Source organism: Corvus moneduloides, chromosome 15, assembly GCF_009650955.1.
Source record: "Corvus moneduloides isolate bCorMon1 chromosome 15, bCorMon1.pri, whole genome shotgun sequence".
In the NCBI taxonomy this organism is placed as follows: Eukaryota; Metazoa; Chordata; class Aves; order Passeriformes; family Corvidae; genus Corvus; species Corvus moneduloides.
Window position 1 is genome coordinate 14,282,313 of NC_045490.1, and position 13,255 is coordinate 14,295,567.

Sequence of the window (13,255 nt, forward strand, 5' to 3'; positions counted from 1 at the left end):
TGGGGGAAAAAAAAACAAAACACAATAACCTTTCAGATTTTGTCTTTTTTTAAATATGCAGGAAAATATTTAGTTTAGTCATTTCTCCTCTAGAGATTTTTGTGTCTTTTTCTTTCAGGTTCTTCCTCTTGCAGTTTTAGGAACTCCTGATACCCTTGAACAGGACAGAGTCTTTGAAGTTTGTTATCCAGGGGTTGTAATCCATCCAAAGCTCTGGTTTGTAACTAGATATAGACCATGGATGAACCACCCAGCAGTGGTGGTAAATGATGTAGTTTTTCACTGAGCACGATTTTGCTTTATTTGTGTTCTGATTTGTGTGGTGCAGAGGCTTCTTCCTACAGCTGTTGCTTGTTAAACACCAACTTTTATTGTTATTCTTTTGTAGCACTTTTAATTTCTTTGTGAAATCGTGGTCTCCTTCACGTTTGGATGACCATAGTGCTTCCCTTCAGCTTCTGCATTCTTTCCTCCTGGTCTCAGGGTTGCGTATTTCAGTAGGCATGTCAGACTGGTATGTTTTTTATTTTTACTGCTTTTCTTTTTATTTGGATTAAGGTTGCTGTGTCTCTGAAGATGTTACAGAGTTACTTCACTGGTGTATTGGGGTTTTTATTCTGCTATGATTCAGCTGCAATTTTTGCTCTCTGCCTCTTGAAAGCAGTGATATTAGACTTTTGCCATGATCTTTTTTTTCCTGTTACTATCAAAGACTGCATTCCCATTCTCGCCAACTTTATCCGATATTTCTTGTGAAAATATGAAGTGTTGTCTTCAGCTAGTACTAATATTCGTTAGAAAAAATGATGCTGTTTTTAAGCTAGACATTTGGAAATATGTCAGTTATGAAGTACAAAACTTATATACTTGAGAAATCTATGATTTCTTCCTTTTTGTAATGTCATTTTTTTTTTTTGTTCTACAGCTGTAATATATTGAAAAAACTTATGTGTATGATTTCATGGCTGTTAAAAGCTTTATTATTATTATTTTTCATTACTCAGAATTCAGTTAATTTCCATCTACTAATCCACCACTCTCTCTCATATCTTTTGCTGGCTAATAGGAAGAAGAAATATTTTTTTCTTTCAAGTTTGGCCTACAGCTCATAAACCTGATTTCCATTATATGTATTGATGTCAGGATGAGGAAAAACATATTTTGAAAGTTTTACTCCAATTTGTCAAGGGTGCTGTGTTGTGATCAGTATCACTTCAAGTAATTGGCATTTATGTTAAATATCAACTGAATAGAAATTCTAGATATTCCCTAGTTTGTTGGAATGTTCAGAATTTTATAAATCATTAATTTGTTTAAGTTTCTGGAGAATGAATACACTATACATTGAATATAAAGTGTGCTCTGTGCATATGAAGTGAGTTGATGTGAAAGTACTAGATTTGTTTTTTGAATACTGTGTACCAGTTTTTCTTTCAAGTAATCTCTCTGCAAGCATCCCTCTGTCTTTATTGAAATGCTGGCTTACATTGCAAGGCAATTATTCAAGTTGCCAAAGAAAAAGAGATATTTGTGTGGGGGTGGAGCAGTGAGAAAAGTCAAGGACTTAATAGCCAAAACACAGATCTTTAATTTGAATTTGTCGTGGCCTTTGGGTGAAGTTGCATGATGATGTATTTTCTTAAGAACCATTGGTGCAGTGCTTTGATCAGATGCAGCCTAAGAACAATTCAGTCTTGGGAAGTCACGTAGGGTGGTGTTTGTAAGATCGGTGCTGTGGATTTGTTTTGCTGGGGTGCAGTCCATGAAGCAGGTTGTTCAGGAGGGGGATATAATATAATGCAAATAGTTTGTGTTGTCTCACACTACAGTTCTGCTATCAGCTGTCAGCACCTGATCAGGACATTCCTGCGTGTTCCCACTCCTGTCCCATGTGCTGGCACTGCCTCCTCACGTGGCAATACATAGAGCCAAAGTGAGGAACTGATGCAGACTAAAACTGTGGCAGGAGGAGACAAAAGAAACAGGAATATTTTGGTGAGGTGCCCAGCCAGGCTCACTGAGTAACCCATCAGCTCCTGTGCTGGCTCAGAGGAGGGCAAGTATTGCACAGCTGGCTGCTGAGCTAAGAAGTGAGTTGCTGCTGGGAGCAGTGCTGCCTCTTCAGCTGAACACAAAGCTGGTGACTGCTACTGATGTGTTCCTGTGGCTGCAGCCTTGAGGAGAGAGGGGAACTGGAATTGCTGTGTCCCCCAGATGCCTGCATGGTGATAGATTCCTGCATTAAGCAGGCTGTGGCATGGCCAGTAAATGTGTACTTGTCCCTTATTTACTGGGCATGTAAAAATGCTTATCACTCTGAGCTCCCACTGAAGGCACCCAGACCTGTCCTGTAACATGCAAAGTGCTGTATAATGTGAAGTGCAAGGAAAATTTGGCACGTGGTATTCACAGACACTTCTTCCATCTTCTTGTGCCAAGATCTCAGTCAGTTAAATCGCAGTAGTATCCTCTGGGGAGTGGTGAGCATGGAGGGGTTGGTGCTGAGCGGCAGCGGGGGGTGAGTCAGGGAGGCTGCCTGGCCTGGGGCCAGCAGTGTCAAAAACGAGCAGGAAATTGATTTAGTGAAGCTCTCAGTACCTTGTGCTAAATGATCTACTGACTAAAAAAAAATAAAATTAAAAATACTACTAATAAAATACGACATAGAGTGTGTACCAACCAGGACAAGTTGTCTGTTTTATGTAGATTTTGCTGTTCCCTGGATTTTATATGCTTGCAGCTGTGATATTTAATTTCTATCATTACTGTATGTGTAATCTATAACCTTCATCTAAGAAACACGACTCATTAATTAATCATTACCAAGGGCAAGACATGGAACAGCATCAAGTGTGCCAAATCCTCTCTCAAAGTTTTTAAGTGTCTGGATGCTCATAGATACCATCTTGGCAGTCCTGGCAGATTACTCTAAAGGACCAGATCTTGCAGCACGTAGCAAATTTATGGGTTTTTATATCAGTTCTTCCAGTGACACTCCAAATAATTTACAACTCTGCCTTCCATTTATTTAACCCTCTTTGTACTGCTGCTCCGTGCCCTGCTGCAGTGGCTCCTAGCACTGCTGGAGTAGCTGGGATGTGAATGGCAGCACAGACCTGAGTGTGGCACTGGTGCAGACAGGCAGCCCTGGAGTTTTTAATGCTCACTGTGCCTCATTGGCACTGCTATGGAGAGGCATTATGGAAATGGGCAAGCTGCTGCAGTGGTGTGGCCACTGTGACTTCTCTTCTGAGAAACAGTGCACTCTGTTTTTATGCTGCTTGTGTAGTACCTGCCAAAATTATTTTTAAAGTATCCAGTATTATTGTAAGAGATGCCCGAAAGGAACAACTTCATTCCCTTTGGCTTTGCTTCTTTTCTTGCTTGGTTTGGCTTGTTTGTAAATACTGGTAGATGTTTACAAACACTTTTCCCTTGCTCTCTTACAGAAAGGCACTTCAAGGCAAAAAAATATTAGAACTTGTCAGATTGTATTTTTAGTCAGTCTTGGTAACAAATACGTAATTGAAAACCCTGTAATGAAACATGAAACCTGTTTTGATTTTTGTTAATTAATTTACTACATGCATTTATGATGGGGTTTTTTGTTTGGCTTGTTTGGGTTTTGTGGTTTTTTGTTTGTTTGTTTGTTTGTTTTTTAAATTCTGTTATAGCTAGACAGTTTAATCTTTCTTTGGACCTCCCACATGTAAAACAGGACAGAGGAAAAATTGAGAATGTAGCTCTACTGTTCTTTTTTTACGGTGTCATATGCTTTTACATCTTCTATGAGTTTGAAAAGCTCTGTACTTACTTTAGGCTTATTTTTAAAGTCATTTGTGCATGATCTTGTCTCTTCCCTACGCATTGCTCCATGAGAAGAGGTGACTCCAGCAGCACAGTGAGGGTGACAGGCTGGCAGTGCCTGGGCAGGGGGCTGGGCTGGACCTGTCCCCTCCTGGGGGAGCAGGAGCTGGGCCACAGCAGAGGCCTGAGCACGGGCACCGTGGGCTCTGGTTTGGCTTTCAAAGCCAAAATACTTCTCAACTTCAGTCGCAAAGTAGCCACGTGTCCTTTTGTTAATCAACAGCTCCCCGTGATCAGTTCTAAAAGCCTGAGTGCGGTAGGCTTTCCTGAGGTTTAAAGGTGTTTTCTTATGAGGTCGATCTTAGCTCTCACAAATTACTTGCTCTTTTTCTTGGTAGTTTATCAGTGTTTGTATCTCTGTAACCCAACACTATTCTTATGGATCTTGCTGTTCAAATCCAGCAGCTCCTGAAATAGTGATACACAAACAGGGAAGGTATAAAAGAATTAACAATTACAAGCAAATACTGTAAAAGGCACAGAATTACCAAAGCAGGAGGTAGGTATTAGAAGTGTAATTTGCACTTAGGCATAGGTTGATAGGATTGCACAAAAGAAAGTAAGCATAGTAGTGAAAATAAGGAGATTATGAAAGTAAAGACTGCATCCCAAACCCTAATTAGTCAGGTTATCTGTATTTCAGCTTTCACATTTGCTCATTAAAAGCACTGGGGTTTTTTTTTCACCTTGATTCATATTCTTAGAAAATCTTATGCCAGGATTCTGGCCATAAAGATTTTACATTATACTAATGTACAATGTGTATCAAATTCTTTGTCTTATTCAAATAATTGATGCTTTATGGAAAGCTGTTGGCCTGAAATACAATTATGCCTATTCATTTCCAGGGAGATAAACCTCAGCAGTTAAGCAGTGCTAGTACATCAAGCTTCTTTTTTAACCAAAAATAAGTACCGTTAATTTAAATTCAGTGAAAGCTGTGGATAAAGCAGTGTTAAATGCTCTCAGTGTGAAAAGAAAGTAGCTTAAAAGTTTCATGTGTAACAGTGAAAAGCATTAGCTTGGCTTTATAGGTTTTTGTACATACTTATAAAACATTTGACTCTAATATTGATGGTTAACATGTCTGTTCCCCCCTCCAGCCTGTGATGATTTTGTATTTTTTTTGAGTGGGCTCCATCAACTATTTGAATTTCTTTGGCAGAACGACCAATCACTTCTTCACATTATTTCTTATTGTTCAGTTTCATGATGCAATGTGAAACATATATTTTTTTCAAAGTCATCTTACAAATGGTTTTGGCTCTGCCTGGATCATTTCATTGACCGGGTAGAAATTGCTGAGGCTATGGACATAGTAAATAATATTTGTTTTTCCAAAAATACTTTTGTGGCTAATAGAAATTCTGAAGAAAATATGGGAATCAACAGGTGTTAGAAGGTATTGCATACTGAGAAAGAGAAGAATAAATTGACAGAAAAAGCAACAAACGATCTGTGAAGTGGTGACATCTAAGAGTATTTTAATTTTAACATTTTTGTAATAAAAATGCTCAGTGGGAAAAGTGTCTTGATGCAAAGGTTTTGAGGAATGCTGTTTAAGATCACTGTGTCTTTTTGTTCTTTCGAACTGAGTAGAGGAGATGTGTCCCTTCTAATTTACTAGTGTAAGAATTAAATTACTAAGCAATCTCTGCTTGAGCGTCTGCATTTGGGACAGGGAGTAGGGGGAAAATAGGAGGCATAAGGAAAGAGGAATATAGAAGTTTTATATCTTACATCCTGGTGTGGTTAGATTGTGGGGTCCTTTTGGTAGTTAAAAACTGTAAGAGATAAGTACTAAAACACTGTTAAAGCCTTTGCTTACTGTTAGTATTTTACAGGGTTTTTTTTTCCTGAAAGTTATACTTTTTTCTTTCTGACAGATCCTTCTTGCTTTTCACTGCCCACTGCAGTAAGAATTCCCTCTCACCTGATGAGCTAAAGACACGACCCCTAACGACTGCAAGACTGAGCACTGCCGACCTCCCGGTCAGTGAGTACTCACAACTTGAGTTTTTGTGCTGTTTTGCTCAGAGATGTGTTTATATTATCGACCAAAATGGTTCCATCTATGCTTGAAAAGTGCCTGGGAAGATCTCTGCAGGAAAGTGTTTTTGTAGAGGAAAGCAATTTGTCTCAGCACTTTCCTTTAAAGCATCTACTTGAGTCTTTTCCAGCCCAACTGAATTACCTCAGAAGGCCTCACTAAAAGAAGTGTGCCTTTTCCCTATCTACCTGCATGTTCATTTGCTGGACTTGCTCATTCTGACACATTCAGGATCAAATGAGGATGTTAGGAGTTTATTGCTCCTGGCATCAAAGGCAATTTGTCTTCACTCAAATGAGACTTTTATTCAGATTCTGAACACAAGAAATACATAGTCTGTAGGACTGGCTGCATACCATGAAGTTCTGTGTCTCTGTATAGAGCATATATGCTGTGCAGAGAAAAGACAAAGAGAAGAAACTTTCCCATTATCTGCCCTTTGGTGGTGTCTCTAACTGCTGGTCAGAATGCTCACAAGACACCCTACAGTTTAATTACCATTGTACATATGCTCTGGGAGTTCAGGTAATTGTATAAAGTACCACACTTATCCTGGTGTGTCCAGCAGTGGAAATGGGCTGTCCTGCGTAGGAGTGGCTGAAGAGTGAAGGAAACATAACCTTTGGTTGATAGATTCCCATAAGGAAATAAGACCAAACCAAACCTACTTAAATTTTTTTTTTTTTCTTCTCTTTTGGATTTTAATTTTACTGAGTATAATTTTTGGTGATACACCTGAGAATTCATACTCGAGTCATTAAATTCAGTGGCAGTATTTCACAGGAAGCTACTTCTAGATTGTGTCTTTTGTAAAGTAAGTCTCTCATTTGGAGTTAGTTTAATATAACATTTTAAATTGTTTCACTTGTCTTGAAAAGCATGGCAAAATTGTGGGGTTTAGATATGGCAAGCGCCAAATTTTGAGGGAATTCTTTTATTCACGCTGAAAAAAATGAGCACATTCTTCTGCATTGTTTGCAATGGGCCATTTGGCTGTCATTACATGTTTTCTGCTGGAAGGTTAATTTCTTACTACAGGACCATACTTGTTCAGTCTTTAGGCCATTGAGATCCATGCTCTATACTTACAAAGTAAATACCTCTAAGGGCCTGAACTTTTAAATTTTCAAAATTTATGTTGTGCAAGAAAATGAAAATGAGAAAAACAAGATAATTCAGTATAAATATACAGAATAAACTTTATACCGAGAAAGAAAATCTGGTGGGATTGTGGAGGTTTTAAAATTTATTTTTATTGTTTTACAAGTCTAAGTTTCATGACAGTTTTCTGTCAGTTCTGTATAATTGGAAATATGAAATAGGGGATTCCTGAAATCTATTTTGACTGTTATAAATGTATCTATATAGTCTATGTATAAGTTATTTGTATATGCTCTGTGTGTAAATTCATGTGTTTAAGGGATCTTCATAGCCCATCTTCAGATAGTTAAGGAACAGATTGACAAGTACTTCCCACACCAAGTTCCAGGAGAAAAAACATTAAGTGATAAAAGATCCAGAAGCTTTCACTTTTGCTGTGTATCTCAACAGCAGTTTGTCAGGGAAAGGTTGCAGAAGTAGGTCCTTGGTGAAAATTTGAAAACACCTGATAGCTTGATCCCAAAATCCCCTGCTATAGTCTTGGTTTGTTTGTTTTTGCTGTCTTTTTAAAATAACACCAAGTATTAGGTTCCAACAACCAAGCGATCTCCCAGGGTCAGACAGCAGGTCAGTAACAAAGCTGAACGTGAAATCAAATTCATAATTGCCTGCAGTAATTGAGGTTGAGAATGTGCCTTCTTAAACTTTTAAAATGGTGGCTAGATCCTGTACATTACTTATTTTCATTGCTCTGGAGAATACTGAGGCCAGGAAGGTTTTTCAGGGCCTGAAGAAAAAGCTTTTCCTATTGCTCCCCATCATATGTCTGGGGCAGTTTTCTCTGCGTTTGATTTGAGACGCAGGCTGGGACAAGGAGCTCAGTGGTGTTTGTAAGGAGCAGAGCTCTCTCTCCCTAGCGATGAAGTGTTCGCCTTAGAGGATCTGCAGCTGTTCCTCCAGCTCAGAGAGGGCTCCTCTCAGAGCCTAAGGACAGGAGAGGAACACGAGCACTACAAGATCACACACAGTGTGGTACATCAGCTGATTTGGGGTTTCATTTTGGGGCTTTAGGGTCTTGGGAGATGTTCTGTCTTTACATGTGAGTTTTCTTTAGCTGCAGGTTTGGGGTTGGGGATTTGCCCTGGGTTCTGTCCCAGGTGCCAGTGGCATCACTTGTTTTCAGCCTGCTGTAGGTTCTATTGTTGACTTTGCATTTTTGAGCTGGTACTGTCTGTTCTTTATTGCACTCCTTAAACTTGTATTCTTGTGGATTTTCTGGTGTGATGAGGAAGTGCTGGTAACTTCCCATTTTGTGGAAACCCTTTTGTGTGGTTTGCCCAGCCCTTCAGCACTGCCTGTTTCTGCCTTTTGTTCTTTATGCTCTGTCAAAGACTCACCATCAGTTCCCAAACAACTATGGAGACTCATTTCCCTCCATTGTCCTTCTCCAGCATCCTCTGTGTTCTTCAGAGGTCATGGCTGTGACATCAGTATTTCAGCATATTTGTTAGGTTTGCTGTTTTTAAAACTTCCTTTCTTTTCAACAAAGGCTGCTATCATCCCATCATGGTGGATCAAAGCCTTTAGAAAGTAACTACCTTAGAGAAAAAACAAGTTTAACTTCCTGAACAAAACCCTTCTGGATTTATCCTCAAGGGAGGACTCAGTTTCTTAGCTTTATGCATCTTGACAGTAAATTCCCTTTTTCTGTGGGATTTGGAAGAAAACAGCCTCTTCATCATGCCAGCTTCTGTGTTCTTAGTTCTGGGTTTGGAGGATTCAAACTTTTTTTCAATTTTAGTGCTGCCACTCTGTATAAAAGAGCATCTTCTGTATGGTTTGAAAACCTGCTGTAAATTCCCATTGGTATGAATAGTCAAAACTACTTGAACAAATAGCTGAAGAAGCCCTCTTTTTACTGTCAGACTTGGATGCCTCTACCATGTTGGATTTATTAGTTTGCAACGATTTTTAAAGGGGAAAAAAGTTTACAAAGAATGTGTTCTTGAGTATTTGTATCTTTTATTTCTTAAGCAGCAAACTCCCAGCTAGAGCTTGGTAAGTTAAATATTAGCACTCAGAAATGGAGCCACAAAACCAATGCAACTTCTGCTATTGATTTTTCTCCTGAGTAACTCTTTTGGCAGCAAAGGCAGATTACCATCCTGTGTAAATAAAACTTACTCGAATTACTCTAAATTATAAACTAACTAATAAATCAGCATTGCTACAGTGTTGTCCTCCCATTCCTTGCCCCATACCTGAAGTCCGTATCCCAAATAAGAAACAATGCATCAGAAAATTGTTTTAATTTTATTTTTTAAATAAATACAGAAAAATGGACGCTGTCCTGGAATTATCAGCAAAAATTAAGCATGATGAAAGAGCAGGGACATATATGCAGTTAAAATAAGTCACTGTAATGTGGTAATTACAGAAGTAGAATTAAGGTGTTGCCCATGCTTTTGAAAATTATGCCATAGCGCCAAGTACCATTTCTTTACATTTTTGTCTTTGTTATGAAATTTAGGAGAATATTAATGGAGCTTAACCTATCTACTTTTAGGAGTGGTTTTAAATTTATCAGCACATATGCCCACACGTTGGCCTTAGCACTGCAAATATATTTGTTGGGAGAGAAATTTATTTGGCAGCATTCTCTAAGACAAGATTTGATAGGAGGAAATGAAGCACTGCCATTTCTCAAGAACTACAAGAGCAGATGAGGAATTGAATATTACTTTGGATAAATTCAGGCCTCTGTCAGATGTATGGAAGATGGGAATAATTCAAGCAGACTAGTAAGTCTAGGATAATTAAAAAAATAAATTACTGTATCTTAAAACATTTTAATGGACTCTAGATACAAGTGTTCAGACTGAGAAGGATGTAGTGAAAAAACTAACTATATAAAAATACCAAATTATCACTAAAGGTCAAGTAAAAATGTACTGGAAAAGATAACTGGATATTTGAAGTCCTGCTGTTTGGTTTGTGGGTTTTCGTTTTTTTTATTGACTGACTACTATGTAGCATACAAAGATGGGAGTTGATAAATAGATGCTGATAATATTTGCTGTTTTATAAGAATACTCTTGGAGTCAGGTACAAATTTTGTTAACAATCTGCATTCTGTGCCATGACATTCCGTAATTCATATATTCTTCAAATACTTCAGTGGTATATGAGGTACTGTGTGAAAAAGGACATTGTATAATTCATATATTTTTTATAAACTTGAGTAGGATATGAACCTCTGTGTGAAAAAGGCTCTGTGGGGAAAAAAATACTTGAGCTTTGACCTTTGATTTTTCTCATGAAGGGCAAGCTTTAATATATGTCATACTCATTTTAAAAAGAAAACTCCTCTTTTGCCTTCTATGGGAATATGGGACTGTGGGTGAAAGGGTGGGGGAAAATGCTGTAGGTATTCAGACTGGCCTAAAGTGGAAGGTTGCGGGAAATGTTAGGATAACCACCTGAATGCTTCTTAAAGTGAGACTGAAGGGGACAGGTCTTGCCTAGAAACTCTAGAAATGACATTCTGTGCGTTCTGGAGCTGTCCTTAGAGAGCCCAAAGAAAACAGTTACAGCTCATGACAGATTGTTCTCTATGAAATAGTCTGTATAACCTGCTGCAAGCAGTGAATAGGGGCATCTGACATGAAGGAAGATGTAAAATCCTGTCTGTGGTGCTCTTGGTAATCTTTCCTTTATTTATAGTTTTATCCCTTTCCTGTACTGAAAACTTGGCAATGGCAATTCTAGATTTTCATGCAACCAATTCTGAAGTCTTCCTAGAAACTTGGTGGGGTTTCAAAACAAGTTCTGTGTGCTGAGATTGATGTAGCCCTTCCTGTTTGATGACGAATCCTGGGCTGAACTATTTCAGAGCTACCTTGTGAAAAGGGAAAGGTTCTCAGTCAGCATCTGTCGTGGAAGAAACCCTGTTTGTAATTACTTCATGACTGGTGTTTGAGATAGTGTGACTGTGTAGGTGTCTGATAAATGTTTTTGGTGGAATAGAGCACACATATGAAGAATGAATGGATAAAGCTACTCTCAGTTCCATTCGTTCCAGTCTAGGCTGGTGCCTTTGCCTTCATGAACAGGTTATTTTTGTGTATTTAAGGAGAAAGAAAAAAAGAGACCTTTAAGGTAAGGGAATATTGATAAATAGATGTTTTCTTTCAGGTTTTTCTTTTGCTTTTTATTGTGCTGTTTGTGTTTCTAGAAGTAGCAGGTACAAATAAAAAATGAAGTTACAAAATACAGTCAGACTGAATCAGTCTGAAATTAAATCACAACTTCTAGTCAGCAACCTGTGTCTGCTTGGATAGGATCTTCAAAAATCAGGTGCGATAGAAAGAAAACAGAAGTAGATAAAAACTGAACTGCCATCACAGTGGGAATCAAAACGTTCGTTGTTCCCAGCCACTGTTGTACGGGGAAGCGCTACTCCATCACTACTGACAGCCACATGTGCTTGCGGCTGAAGCTGGGACATGAATCAGGGACAGTGAGCCTGAAGAAAGGCTCGGGTGTCATCCTGGTATTGACTGCAGGAAAGGAGTCACGGAGTGAGCAGGACACCTTGCAGGAATAAATCAGTTTTGCATAATAGGGAGGCCTCCAAGGGTGCTAATGATGCAGTAGAGGAGCGTGTCAGTGGGACTATGGAGAGCGACAGGGCTGTGCTGCACTGCAGCCCTGTGCCATTCCAGGAGGTCTATGAGCCAAGATGAGCCATAACACAAATATTTTGTGTTCTACACTCTTATTCTGCATTTAAACTTGAAGCTGTGTGTAGGGGAGGTTGTGGTTTGCTAGTTGTCTTCAAGCTATTATTTATCATCAGTGTTGCTGGGCCTTTTACAAGTTTGTATTTGCATAAATATGTCTCAGAGTGTTGGTGCCTTTACAGTGACCTGAAATGGAAAACAGCATGATTACTATTGTCTTACGTGATCTACTATAGAAAACCAAAATGTACCTAAGCATGAGTTTCATCAGATTAATTTAAAATTATAAACTCAATATAACTGGATTTTTATTTGATTTTACCTTGCACTCGCTCACCTATTTTACTGGCAGCTGGGTCTAACCTTACTTTTTTGAGCATGTGCAGCAGAAGCAGCTTTGCTTCATGCAGATCCTTACTGACCCAGCTTTTTATACCCCCTGGCAGTCTGCTCCGTGCTTGTACAACACCAGGTTAATCACCAGTCCTGTGAACATGTGCATTAAAACAATCTGCCTACTGGTAGAGATATACTGGTTTTTTCTTTTGCTTTACAAGACTGCATCTTCTTATTTTTTAATATTAGCTTTGTCATAACTGGCATGTTTCATAATGTGTCATAACTGGCACATTTCACGGACAGTTGAAGTTTCCCTCACTTTAGCAGAAATCCAGCTTATTATGCAGATACCCACTTTTGAGAATGAGCATCTGCAGCTACTCAAGACACAGAGATGCTGGTGAATGTGTCTAGGCATCTTCATTTGTTGTTCTGTGCTGTCTCTGAATAAATATGCAGAATATCTGGCAGTTGAGCAGTCACAATGCAAAAAGAGAAACACACTGGTGTTTTGTTATGTGATAGCGGGCTGTGCTGCTGATTATAAAGCACATAGTTTAACCCAAGTGGAAGGAATTTTTCTTTTTTCAAAAAATTCCTAAATATTTGTATTATCTTTTTTTTTTTTTAGTCAATCTCCTTAGCAACAGAAACAGATGTTTCTTTTCTCTTAGTCATTGCATTCAAAGAAAGTAGCTGCTTCAAAAATAATGAAAGCAATTTCGATGAATTGGGTAGCTATTAATTGTTGCCATGATGTTTTAGGATGATAATAAGATACGCAACAATTGGCTTTTTTCTTTAATTGAAATATAGCTATCTAGTTAACCTGTGCTGGTTAGGTGAGCTATAATCTATCTGCTCTTATAGTGCAGTTGTTGTGTGATAAAGACAAGAGTGAGCTTGACTATTTCTGGCTTATTGAGGAGATACACAGTATCAGTGTGCACCTCATGTTTTATTAATTTATGACTTCAAAGCAAGTCGGTGAAGAGTTTGCCTTTAAGACAACGAACTAAATATGCATGGCCTTACAAATATATATTTTTGTGTGTCAATTTACAATATGAAACGTTATAATTAATTCTAAACATGGACTTTGCTTTACAGTGATGCTCTTTTTTCATATTACTGTATATTTTTCTCTGGATTTTGA

General features: G+C 38.4%; 1 protein-coding gene across 3 annotated transcripts in view; it reads left to right on the forward strand.

The window, feature by feature from the left end:
- Positions 1 to 13,255, forward strand: part of TENM2 (teneurin transmembrane protein 2) — a 742,100-nt gene that overhangs the window by 173,761 nt on the left and 555,084 nt on the right. For all 3 annotated transcript variants that reach the window (XM_032124698.1, XM_032124699.1, XM_032124697.1), the window contains one exon: positions 5,754 to 5,859. The gene's annotated coding sequence lies outside the window, so the exon portion shown is untranslated. The remainder of the gene's footprint in view (positions 1 to 5,753; positions 5,860 to 13,255) is intronic.